At 42.3% G+C, this 13,902-nt stretch overlaps 1 pseudogene; it reads left to right on the forward strand.

Moving 5' to 3' along the window:
• The first annotated feature begins 620 nt into the window (after positions 1–620).
• LOC101130290 (large ribosomal subunit protein eL33-like) lies at positions 621–3,211 on the forward strand (annotated as a pseudogene).
• Positions 3,212–13,902: the final 10,691 nt, after the last annotated feature.

The following is a 13,902-nucleotide window of genomic DNA, read 5'->3' on the forward strand; positions in this document are numbered from 1 at the left end:
CCCAGGTTCAAGCGATTCTCCTGCCTCAGCCGCTCAAGTAGCTGGGACTACAGGCGCCTGCCACCATGCCTGGCTAATTTTTGTATTTTTAGCAGAGACCGGGTTTCACCACGTTGGCCAGGCTGGTCTGGAACGCCTGACCTCAGGTGATCCACCCTCCTCGGCCTCCCAAAATGCTGGGATTACAGGTGTGAGCCACCACACCTGGCCAGAGCCCAGTCCCTTTTAAGGACTCATCTGAGTAGGTCATATCTACCTAGAATATATTTCTCTTTCTTGAAGTCAACTGTACCATACAACATAACCTTGTCATGGAATGATGTCTCATCATATTCACTTACTCACAAAGAGAGGAGATTATACAAGCACAAGGGTCACTGAGGTAAACTTAGAATTCTACCTACCACACCTCCTTTCTCCAAGTGTATCAAAAGTCACAAAGAGATGCCTGATGAGGGCAAGGCCCCAGCACCTCATCAGACACACCCAGACAGTCTCACTTGAGGTTCTTCAGTATTAATCAATATTTTTATATGTTCATGCATTCTTTCTCGTGGAAAAAATTATTTACAGAAGTTATATTGCAAGCCTGGCACTGTGTTAAGTACTGGAGACACACGATGACAAGAGGTATGACCCTTGCCCTTGTTCAGTGATGCAAAGTTAATCAAATAAACATATTATGTAAAATTGTATCTTTGATTAGTACAAAGGATATGAGGTACATGGTGATATAAGATCCTATAAGGGGAATATTTGACCTCATCAGAATAAAAGAACAGAAGCAGAGGCTGCTGGCTGCCCACCAAAACCCATTCTCAACTTCCATTAGAGAAGAAGGCACAGGGCTGCCCATCTGCACTGCGCTTCCCAAATTCTTTTGACTCTGGGAATGGCTATGTAAAGAAATCCCCTCCAATGAATAGAAGTCAATAGTGCCACTTCCAGGCCTGGGCCATTAAACTCATTGTCACTCCTATGAGTGACAAAGGCATTGCCCATAGCAACCACGACTCACATGTTAAGGATGGCAGAGCTTCAGTCAACTTAAGTCCTTCAGTGACTCTATGGAGCAGAATCCTCAGCCACCACCAGACTACCAGTGCTCTCACCACCAAAACCACTCTGGACTGTGATGTGAGAAGGAATGAAACTCCTCTTTCATTTAAGACATTACTTTTTAGGTCTGTTTCAGCAATTTAGGCTTCCCCAAGTAACACAGAACTACATGCTGGCAGGCAAAAAAAAAAAAAAAAAAAGCTTTCTTATATTATGTTTATTATGTTTATGTAATGTGGCTCTGAAAGACTTTCACATCTACTGGGAGATGGAATTCTCTCAATAACCCCGTGAGACAGATAGCAGGCCATCTATTATAGGACCCATGAGCCCATGCAGATGAGGCTCAGAAGAATTCAGTGACTCAGGGAGGGTCCTACAGCTCAGTAGTCATTCTGGAATCTCCATCACTGACTCACCATTAGGATTTACACAGGTCACCTCTCTCTTTCATCATTGATAGGATATAGTCATCCCTGTCTTTCTACCTAAGAGAGAAAAATTCTATGGGGGCTGGTCTGTGAATCCCTTAGTAAAAATGACACAGATGTGATATTCAGTTCCATAAGTTACACAGGTAGGAGAGATTTAGCTATATTATTTGGCAATGCCTTCTTAATTGTTTACTCTTCAATATCTTAGCTCCATTGGAAACAGACTGATAGGCAAAACCAAACATAGGCTGCTAAGCTACTATTGGTCTTGGATCTCTTAAATTGTAACATCTGATGTAATATCATTTTTGATCTCATTCTTGATGGAGTTCTTTTGACTCTGTTTACTTACCTGTGTATGTTATCAGAAAATGTACCATTTCAAAATTTTTTATTCACTCATGTGTTCACCAAAAGTTATGAGCATTTACTCTGTTTAAAGTCATTGTGCTAGACCCTGGGTATCCAGTAGTAAACAATGTGGGCATAGTCCCTGCCCTCAAGAAGATTATAGTCTGATCAGAAAAGTGGACAATAAAAAAGAAAATATGCAATCTTATTTAATTACAAATAGTGATTGATGGAAAGAAAGAATGAAGAAAGGAAGATGATGAGAACTAGGACACACTTTTTATATCTCTCTCTAGTTAAATCTTCTAAAATTCATTCTGCAGAATTAGAATTACTCACAAATGTATTATTTCCAACTTGCTAATATAGCCTATTTTCTACCCTTGGACTGCTTAAGTAGTTTTGCTTCACTTCTAGGAAATGCAGAGCTACATTTGGTACTTAGCAATAGAAATGTCTGAACTTAGGTTCCTAACTCAGCTATCTTTCTACTTCTTCCAAATTGTTCCTGCTTTAATTTCTTTTTCAGGTGAGAAAAATACATACTTTAATCTCAGTCTTTCATTTCAATCCCCTACTCATGCAGTGTTCCCATTTTTAAGCCTAAGAGATATCGCTCTGATGTTCCTTTATTTTGTTTTTCAGGTGAGAAAGGAAGGGAGGGAAGGAAGGAAGGCGGGGAACAAACACTAATAAATGAGGGCCTTGCTCTTTTGCACACAACATCCCGATGATCTGTCTTTGGGCCTTGACGGGGTGACCAGATGTGACGTGTTTGAGGAAACCCAGGCACTTCTGGTGGCTGAGGAAGACAGGAAATCCCAACTTGACACTCACAGATGATGGCTGAAGCAGACACAACCACAGGGGCAGAAATCTGACTGCGAGGAACCTGGACTCTGACTCGAACACCCGCGAAGGACAGGGATTGGGACCCTTATATTACTGTTTACCCAGGAGTTACAAATCATTGCTCTTCCCGCCATCTTGGCTCCTGTGGAGGCCTGCTGGGAACAGGACTTCTAAAAGGAACTATATCTGGAAGGCTGTGGTCCAATGCCATTTTTGCCGGCTATAAGCAGGATCTCTGGAACCAAAGGGAGCACACACCTCTTCTAAAAATTGAAGTTGTTTATGCCTGAGATGAAACAGAATTCTATTTGGGCAAGAGATGTGCTTATGTATACAAAGCAAAGAACAACCCAGTGACTCCTGGCAGCAAACCAAACAAAACCAGAGTAATCTGGGGAAAGGTAACCCGTGCTCATGGAAACAGTGGCCTGGTTCGTGCCAAATTCCGAAGTAATCTTCCTGCTAAGGCTATTGGACACAGAATCCGAGTGATGCTGTACCCCTCAAGGATCTAAACTAATGAAAAGTCAATAAATAAACTTGGATTTATGCTCTTGAAAAAAAAAAATCATTGACCCTCTGAGTTGTGACTTTTCTGGCACCCCATTCGGATATTCTATATGATGGGTATGGTTTTTATTTGCTCTGTGGCCTTGGATGAGCCACTGAAAGGTCTTCAAGGTTAAATTTCTATCCTGTCTCATAATGACATCTTAACCCCTCAATAAAGTATTATATTTTTAAAATTAAAAAAAAAACTGAGAGATACTTCGATTCAAGGTTTAAAATACTCCAGAACCATCATTTAATTTGAGAAAACTATGTCCTTGCCCTGAAAGCAAGAGTAGAAACTGTGGCCCTGTTATCATAGTCCTGTTTCCACAAAGCCTGTTCTATGTCCCCAAACAGGTTGGCAGAAGAGTTGTAAAGATCTGAGGGCCAGGGTGATGAGGGAAAAGATTTTAGGAAACAGAAAAAGAAGAACAGTTATTGAGTGCTTATTATATATTCTAAGTGCTCTCATAGCATTCTCTTGTTAAATGCTCACAACTCTACAGTTCTAGCCTTCTCACAGATTCCCCCAGCCCATACCACGTGGTCCAGAGAGGTCAAGGTCTTATGTCATATTCTCCCTTAAACCTCTCTGCATCTCTAAACCAACAGGGCAGAGGTTAGCCCGTCATGTAGGTAGCCTGGTGTCATTTTACATGTACTAGTTTCCACATTTAACTAATAAAAAACTTGCCAGAAATTGGATTGGGATTTTTTTTTTTTTAACACAGAGTTTCACTCTGTTACCCAGGCTGGAGTGCAATGGCACAATCTTGACTCACTGCAACCTCTGCCTCCCCTGTTGAAGCAATTCTCCTGCCTCAGCCTCCCACGTAGCTGGGATTACAGGCATGTGCCACCATGCCCAGCTAATTTTTTTGTATTTAGTAGAGACATGGTTTTGCCATGTTGGTCAGGCTGGTCTCAAACTCCTGACCTCAGGTGATCCCACCCGCCTGGGCCTCTGAAAGTGCTGGGATTACAGGCATGAGCCACTGTGCCCAGCACTGAATTGGGATTTTTAGCAGATTATAGGCTCAGGGCCATATGACAATAAGAATAAAACTTTAGGGCTACATATTTTAATCTCACTGTTTTGTTTCAATCCCTTGCTCATGCAATTTTCCCTATTATTAAGCCAAGGAGATATCACTCCAATGTCCCTGGTTCCCTACACAACAATGAGATGTGCCACCTCAGAGCTGAAACCTTGGGGGAACTCAGGCCCCAAACATCCAAGAATAGAATGTATGGCTTCACTGAAGCAGAGTGGCACAATGACACGTGTCTTTACAAATTTAACAGGCTATAATTAGCTACGGCTGCCATGCAATGGCCTGTCTGTCTTGGCATCCACCAGCTTCTGTCCATAACGTAGCTTCTCAGCCGGTTTAGGTATGGGAACCACACAACTTCTAAAGTGAAGGAGGCTTCTCCAGCAAAACCGAATGGCATATTCAGATGCTGGGTGAGGATTCATAATATTTAGCTATTTTGTTAATTAATATAACAGTAATTTCTTTATTCAGTCACAGAAACATCAATGTATCTATGCTGAAGCACCACAATTTTATAAGCACAGTTATTGGGGGAAAACGTTACCTTTTTTGTCCTAAAAAGACTCTCCACGCATGTAGCTAGGGAAAGCTAAGGTCAGCGGCAGAGTTATATGCACACCTCCACCACCACCATCACCACCACCACCTCCTCCTTCATCTCTCATCCAGGTCTGCCTTAGGCCCTTTCTTTTCTTTTCTTTTCTTTTTTTTTTTTTTTCCCAAGACAGGGTCTCACTCTGTCACCCAGGCTGGAGTGTGGTGGCGCAGTCTTGACTCACTGCAACCTTCACCTCCTCAGCTCAAGTGATCCTCCCATCACCTCAGCCTCCCAATAGCTGGGACTACAGGCATGCACCACCACACCCAGCTACTTTTCATATTTCTTTTTGTACAAACGGGGTTTTGCTGTGTTGTCCAGGCTGGTCTTGAACTACTGGACTCAAGAGATCCACTTGTCTCTGCCTCCCAAAGTGCTGGGATTACAGGAGTGAGCCACCATACCCGGCCTGTCTGAGACCCTTCAACCCATTTACGCCTGAGGTTGCACTTTTTTGAATTTTTGCAATCAGACCTTGGCAATGATCTTGAGCAGTAGGATATAAATAACTCCCACATATGGGAGGTCGGGGTGGGTGGATCATGAGGTCAGGAGTTGGAGACCAGCCTGGCCAACATAGTAAAACTCCATCTCTACTAAAAATACAAAAATTAGCCAGCTGCGGTGGTGCGCGCCTGTAATCCCAGCTACTCAGGAGGCTCAGGCAGGAGAATTGCTGGAACCCGGGAGGCAGAGGGAGGTTGCAGTGAGCTGAGATCATGCCATTGCATTCCAGCCTGGGCAATAGAGTGAGACTCCATCTCAAAAAAAAAAAAAAAAAAAAAAACTCCCACATACTTAGCGTTCCAATAATGGAACACTAGGAACAAATGGGTTTTTACCTTGGGGGTTTTAAGTACTCCCATGGCAATGATCCATGAGAGCATTTATCATTCAGTTGTGACTCTTTTCTCACTTGCCTGTATCCTCCCTAATACAGAAGGTTGAGGACAGAAACCACATTAATATTGTTGACCATTGCATTCCCAATACCTTACTCAGAACCTGACACATAACAGGCACCTACTGAGTATTTGCTGAATGAACAAATACATTTCTTCTGCTCTTAGTCCCTCCAGGTTTCTTCTCCCCTTTGCCCCTGTCTCCTTGGCCTTGAGGTGTGCTTCCTGACCTCGGACTTTACTTTCTGCCAGATGGCTTCTCACGTGGATCGACAGGTTGATCTGTGGTTCCTCACTTCGTGAATTTTTTCAAAATTCATATTTGCTTCATACATGTGTTGATTGTCAAAGAAGTGCAATTAATGTACATGCAATTGAGGAATGGGTTTATTCATCACAACCTGGGATGGACAGAGGATTTATCTTTCCTTGAGGTCATAGGGAGACAGCAATATTTTAGGATCACCTAACATCTTAATTATTCTAAAGGGTTTTTTCTCTGCCTGATTCATGCTGCTAAGCTCTTTCTGCATCTGACTTTTTCCTAAGTCCCTTTTTATTATTATAAAAGTACTATTGTTCCTTGTTAAAATGATTTTTTAAGTACAAAAGGTGAAAACAGGAGGAGTAATAAATCTCCCATGGTATCCATGTCTACAGTCACTATGAGCATGTTTCCATCAGACTTTCTACCCTAACTCTTCTTTCACAGCAGAGTCCTATGATCCAATGCCTGCTCCTTGAATGTGGGTTTTTTCTGAGGATTCTGTCATCTTTTCTTCATCTTTTCTCATTTTCCATACTCTCCCTGGGATATCATATTGACTTCCAAGGCTTTAGGTAACCTATGTGTTATTTTAGTGGCAGTAGAGGCTTGAACTGCCACTCTCCCCTCTCCAATTTCAAGGCCATGGCCAATGGAGTATGCCTACAAGGATCATTAGCCAAATAAAAACACAGTGTTTATTAATGGCATTAACAAAGCAGAGCTTGGTAGAACCTGGATTGAAAAAAACAGCTTAGGCTCAGGATCACGGTGACACCTCCTGCTTGTCAGCCCTGAGACTCAGCTATGCCTGGAGTATTTGAGTAACCAAGGCCAGCACTGCATGGCAACCCTGGGTCCACTTATACAACTACCCATGTGGATGAGAATCAGAGGTCTGCCTTGCCAGCCCAGACATAGGAACGGAGAGACCACCCCAGAAAGAACATGCTTCCCTCCAAAGCTTTGATCTGAGCTGATCTTGCTTTGCAGTTTACAGCTGGTCTAGCCAATCTGATCGATGGGGGAAGACAGAGCAGAGAAAGGGAAGGACCATCCTTTCCACAGGGGAGATTCCTTGACACTAACCTGCCAGCAGCGTAGGTCCAGAAAGTGGGAGGAAGAAGAGGGCATGCCATTAATACAGTGGCCCTACCCACAGTAAAATGCTGCCCTTTAATTTCCAGTTTAGAGTTATTGATTAACCTTTTCTCTTTTAGTAAGGAGTGAATGAGGGGTGGGTGAGAAGAGAAAAAGCACCCTCCCTAGCACTCCCCCAATAAGTCCAATTATCTATGGGCTAAAGCTGCAGTGAAAGGAGAATGCTGCTCCCCTAAAATGTGCTGAGCACATAGAAAGAACTCCATAGGCATTTGTTGAGTAAATAAATACATATATACATAAATTCTGACGTTTGAATCTGTTTCTCCAGCTCAGCCCCCTGTCACAAACTTCAGATGTGTATATTTCCACTTCTCCCATGCTTTCTTTCTGTAAATCAAAAATAAAATTCTAAGCCCCCTAATTGACTGATAGACCCCCCCTTCTCAGCCAAGGGCATTCCAAAATAAACCTGAAAATCTAGTTCAGGTCATGATAGGAAGGTGGGCTCAGACATGCCTCATGATTCTACCCTCTCCTCTTGGGAATGTAGGCACGACTGACCAGCATTAACATTAAAACAGAGATCTTAGAAGTGACAAAACGGACTTTTTGTAGCAATAAGACACCAAATTCCAGCTGTATTATAGCATCAAATGACAAACAGCAGGCCCCAGAAGAAAGAAATTGAAGTATTTTACCTCAAAATATATTTCTTTGACATACTTTAAAATGACGCTATAAAGCTGCCTCTTACAGGGATAATCTTGATTCTGCAGAGAATCCCCTTTCCTTCCCAGGTCTTTCCTCAAATCCATGAGCGAATTAACCAAGAGTGTGGCAACTTTTTAGGTCTGATAAGAGCTCTGAAGCCTGCTACTTGGGGGTTTCATCTGCATGATGAAACCTTGGTCTCCACCACCCCTTATCTTAACCCAGACATTCCATTCTATTGATTCCAGGTCTTTAGATAGTAACTCTTTCAACCAATTGCCAATCAGAAAATCTTTGAATCTGCCTGTGATGTGGAAGCCCTCCTGCTAGGTTGTCTTGCCTTTCCAAACTGAACCAATATACACCTTACATGTATTGATTGATATCTTATGTCTCCCTAAAATGTATAAAACCAAGCTGTAGTCCAACCACTTGAGCACATGTTCTCAGGATCGTCTGAGGCTGTGTCACAGGCTACTGGTCACTCATATTTGGTTCAGAATAAATATCTTAAAATATTTTACAGAGTTCCACTATTTCCATCAACATTTCTATTTCCCATCTTAGTAAATGGAACCATTATCCATGCAGTTATTCATATCATAATATTCATCCAGCTCTGCATAACTCTCTATTAAGTGCAGATCACTCCAAAAAGAACTGGCTTAACCCAGTAGTCAGACTCTTTCTCTCTCTCTTTCTCTCTGCACCCTCCTTCTCTCTCACTCTCTCATTTCTAAAGAAATGCAGGAGGAAAAAAATTGTCTTATTCAAAGGAATTTATCTAGCCTCTTGATATCTAAGAAACATTCCTCGAAGACAACAAAGTGTGCACTCGTTTCTTACATATTATCTCACTGTATTCCCTTACTTGATGGATAATTAGCCTGCAAACTTTCTTTTTTATATCTTAGAAATTATCTCTTTTAGAAAATATGTAAGGGCGGTTCCAAGATGGCCAAATAAAAACAGATCCCAGCGTGAGCGACGCAGAAGGCAGGTGATTTCTGCATTTCCAACTGAGGTACCTGGTTCATCTCACTGGGGCTTGTTGGACAGTCAACTCGGAGTGTGAGCCGAAGCAGGGCGGGGCGTCACCTCACCCGGAAAGCTCAAGAGGTCTGGGAATTCCCTTTCCTAGCCAAGGGAAGCCGTGACAGATGGTACCTGGAAAATCGGGACACTCCCACCCTAATACTGCACTTTTCCAATGGACTTAGCAAATGGCACACCAGGAGATTATATCCCACTCCTGGCTCGAAGGGTCCCACGCCCACGGAACCTCGCTCACTGCTAGCACAGCAGTCTGAGATCGAACTGCAAGGCGGCAGCGAGGGTGGGGAAGGGGCATCCACCATTGCTGAGTAGGTAAACAAAGAAGCCCGGAAGCTTGAACTGAGTGGAGCCCACGGCAGCTCAAGGAGGCCTGCATGCCTCTGTAGACTCCACCTCTGGGGGCGGGGCATAGCTGAACAAAAGGCAGCAGAAACTTCTGCAGACTTAAACGTCCCTGTCTGACAGCTTTGAAGAGAGTATTGGTTCTCCCAGCACGGAGTTTGAGAATGGACAGACTGCCTCCTCAAGTGGGTCCCTGACCCCCGAGTAGCCTAACTCAGAGACACCTCCCAGTAGGGGCCAACTGACACCTCATACAGCCAGGTGCCCCTCTGAGAAGAAGCTTCCAGAGGAAGCATCAGACAGCAATATTTGCCGTTCTGCAATATTTGCCATTCTGCAGCCTCCACTGGTGATACCCAGGCAAACAGGGTCTGGAGTGGACCTCCAGCAAACTCCAACCAACCTGCAACTGAGGGTCCTGACTGTTAGAAGGAAAACTAACAAACAGAAAGGACATCCACACCAAAACCCCATTAGTACGTCACCATCATCAAAGACCAAAGGTAGATTAAAAACCACAAAGATGGGGAGAAACCAGAGCAGAAAAACCGAAAATTCTAAAAATCAGAGCACCTCTTCTCCTCCAAAGGATTGCAGCTCCTCACCAGAAATGGAACAAAGCTGGACAGAGAATGACTTTGACAAGTTGACAGAAGTAGGCTTCAGACGGTCGGTAATAACAAACTTCTCCGAGCTAAAGGAGGATGTTCGAACCTATGGCAAAGAAGCTAAAACTCTTGAAAAAAGATTAGACAAATGGCTAACTAGAAAAACCGTGTAAAGAAGACCTTAAATGACCTGATGGAGCTGAAAACCATGGCATGAGAACTACATGACACATGCACAAACTTCAGTAGTCAATTTGATCAAGTGGAAGAACGGGTATCAGTGATTGAAGATCAAATTAATGAAATGAAGTGAGAAGAGAACTTTAGGGAAAAAAGAGTAAAAATAAACGAACAGGCCGGGCGCAGTGGCTCATGCCTGTAATCCCAGCACTTTGGGAGGCCGAGGCGGGTGGATCATGAGGTCAGGAGATCGAGACCATGGTGAAACCCTGTCTCTACTAAAGATACAAAAAATTAGCCAGGCATGGTGGCAGGCGCCTGTAGTCCCAGCTACTCTGGAGGCTGAGGCAGGAGAATGGTGTGAACCCAGGAGGTAGAGGCTGCAGTGAGCTGAGATCGCGCCACTGCACTCCAGCCTGGGTGACAGAGTGAGACTCTGTCTCAAAAAAATAAAAAATAAAAAAATAAAAGAAACGAACAAAGCCTCCAAGAAATATGGGACTATGTGAAAAGACCAAATCTACGTTTCACTGTTGTACCTGAAAGTGACGGGGAGAATGGAACCAAGTTGGAAAACGCTCTGCAGGATATTATCCAGGAGAACTCCCCCAGCCTAGCAAGGCAGGCCAACATTCAAATTCAGGAAATACAGAGAATGCCACAAAGATACCCCTCAAGAAGAGCAACTCCAAGACACATAATTGTCAGATTCACCAAAGTTGAAATGAAGGAAAAAATGTTAAGGGCAGCCAGAGAGAAAGGTTGGGTTACCCTCAAAGGGAAGCCCATCAGACTAACAGCGGATCTCTCGGCAGAAACCCTACAAGCCAGAAGAGAGTGGGGGCCAATATTCAACGTTCTTAAAGAAAAGAATTTTCAACCCAGAATTTCATATCCAGCCAAACTAAGCTTCATAAGTGAAGGAGAAATAAAATCCTTTACAGACAAGCAAATGCCAAGAGATTTTGTGACCACCAGGCCTGTCCTACAAGAGCTCCTGAAGGAAGCACCAAATGTGGAAAGGAACAACCAGTACCAGCCACTGCAAAAACATGCCAAATTGTAAAGACCATCAAGGCTAGGAAGAAGAAACTGCATCAACTAACAAGCAAAATAACCAGATACATCATCATGACAGGATCAAATTCACACATAACAATATTAACCTTAAATGTAAATGGGCTAAATGCTCCAATTAAAAGACACAGACTGACAAATTGGATAAAGAAACCAGACCCATCAGTGTGCTGTATTCAGGAGACCCATCTCATGTGCAGAGACACACATAGGCTCAAAACAAAGGGATGGAAGAAGATCTACTAAGCAAATGGAAAACAAAAAAAAAGCAGGGGTTGCAATCATAGTCTCCGGTAAAACAGACTTTAAACCAACAAAGATCAAAAGAGACAAAGAAGGCCATTACATAATGGTAAAGGGATCAATTCAACAAGAAGAGCTAACTATCCTAAATATATATGCACCCAATACAGGAGCACCCAGATTCATAAAGCAAATCCTTAGAGACCTACAAAGAGACTTAGACTCCCACACAATAATAATGGGAGACTTTAACACCCCACTGTCAACATCAGACAGATCAACGAGATATAAAGTTAAAGAGGATATCCAGGAATTGAACTCAGCTCTGCACCAAGCAGACCTAATAGACATTGGCAGAAGTCTCCACCCCAAATCAACAGAATATACATTCTTCTCAGCACTACATCACACTTATTCGAAAATTGACCACACAGTTGGAAGTAAAACACTCCTCAGCAAATGTAAAAGAACAGAAATTATAACAAACTGTCTCTCAGACCACGGTGCAATCAAATTAGAACTCAGGATTAAGAAACTCACTCAAAACCGCTCAACTACATGGAAACTGAACAACCTGCTCCTGAATGACTACTGGGTACATAATGAAATGAAGGCAGAAATAAAGATGTTCTTTGAAACCAATGAGAACAAAGACACAACATACCAGAATCTCTGGGACACATTTAAAGCAGTGTGTAGAGGGAAAGTTATAGCACTAAATGCCATCAAGAGAAAGCAGGAAAGATCTAAAATTGACACCCTAACATCACAATTAAAAGAACTAGAGAAGCAAGAGCAAACACATTCAAAAGCTAGCAGAAGGCAAAAAATAACTAAGATCAGAGCAGAACTGAAGGAGATAGAGACATAAAAAACCCTTCAAAAAATCAATGAATCCAGGAGCTGGTTTTTTGAAAAGATCAACAAAATTGATCTTTTCACTAGGCCACTAGCAAGACTAATAAAGAAGAAAAGAGAGAAAAATCAAATAGAGGCAATAAAAAATGATAAAGGGGATATCTCTACCGATCCCACTGAAATACATACTACCATCAGAGAATACTATAAACACCTCTATGCAAATAAACTAGAAAATCTGGAAGAAATGGATAAATTCCTGGACACAAAGACCCTCCCAAGACTAAACCAGGAAGAAATTTAATCCCTGAATAGAACAATAACAGGCTCTGAAATGGAGGCAATAATTAATAGCCTACCAACCAAAAAAAGTCCAGGACCAGACAGATTCACAGCCAAATTCTACCAGAGGTACAAAGAGGAGCTGGTACCATTCCTTCTGAAACTATTCCAATCAATAGGAAAAGAGGGAATCCTCCCTAACTCATTTTATGAGGCCAGTATCATCCTGATACCCAAGCCTGGCAGAGACACAGCAAAAAAAGAGAATTTTAAACCAATATACCTGATGAACATCAATGTAAAAATCCTCAGTAAAATACCGGCAAACCGAATCCAGCAGCACATCAAGAAGCTTATCCACCATGATCAAGTTGGCTTCATCCCTTGGATGCAAGGCAGGTTCAATATATGCAAATCAATAAACGTAATCCATCACATAAAAAGAACCAAAGACAAAAACCACATGATTATCTCAATAGATGCAGAAAAGGCCTTCAACAAAATTCAACAGCCCTTCATGCTAAAAACTCTCAATAAACTAGGTATTGATGTGACATATCTCAAAATAATAAGAGCTATTTATGACAAACCCACAGCCAGTATCATGCTGAATGGGCAAAAACTGGAAGCATTCCCTTTGAAAACTGGCACAAGACAGGGATGCCCTCTCTCACCACTCCTATTCAACATAGTGTTGGAAGTTCTGGCCAGGGCAATCAGGCAGGAGAAGGAAATAAAGGGTATTCAATTAGGAAAAGAGGGAGTCAAATTGTCCCTGTTTGCAGATGACATGATTGTATATTTAGAAAACCCCATTGTCTCAGCCCAAAAATCTCCTTAAGCTGATAAGCAACTTCAGCTAAGTCTCAGGATACAAAATCAATGTGCAAAAATCACAAGCATTCCTATACACCAATAGCAGACAGAGAGCCAAATCATGAGTGAACTCCCATTCACAATTGCTTCAAAGAGAATAAAATACCTAGGAATCCAACTTACAAGGGATGTGAAGGACCTCTTCAAGGAGAACTACAAACCACTGCTCAATAAAATAAAAGAGGACACAAACAATTGGAAGAACATTGCGTGCTCATGGGTAGGAAAAATCAATATCATGAAAACGGCCATACTGCCCAAGGTAATTTATAGATTCAATGCCATCCCCATCAAGCTACCAATGACTTTCTTCACAGAATTGCAAAAAACTACTTTAAAGTTCATATGGAACCAAAGAAGAGCCCACATTGCCAAGACAATACTAAGCAAAAAGAACAAAGCTGGAGGCATCACGCTACCTGACTTCAAATTATACTACAAGGCTACAGTAACCAAAACAGCATGGTACTGGTACCAAAACAGAGATATAGACC

This window comes from Gorilla gorilla, chromosome 13, assembly GCF_029281585.2.
Source record: "Gorilla gorilla gorilla isolate KB3781 chromosome 13, NHGRI_mGorGor1-v2.1_pri, whole genome shotgun sequence".
Lineage (NCBI taxonomy): Eukaryota > Metazoa > Chordata > Mammalia > Primates > Hominidae > Gorilla > Gorilla gorilla.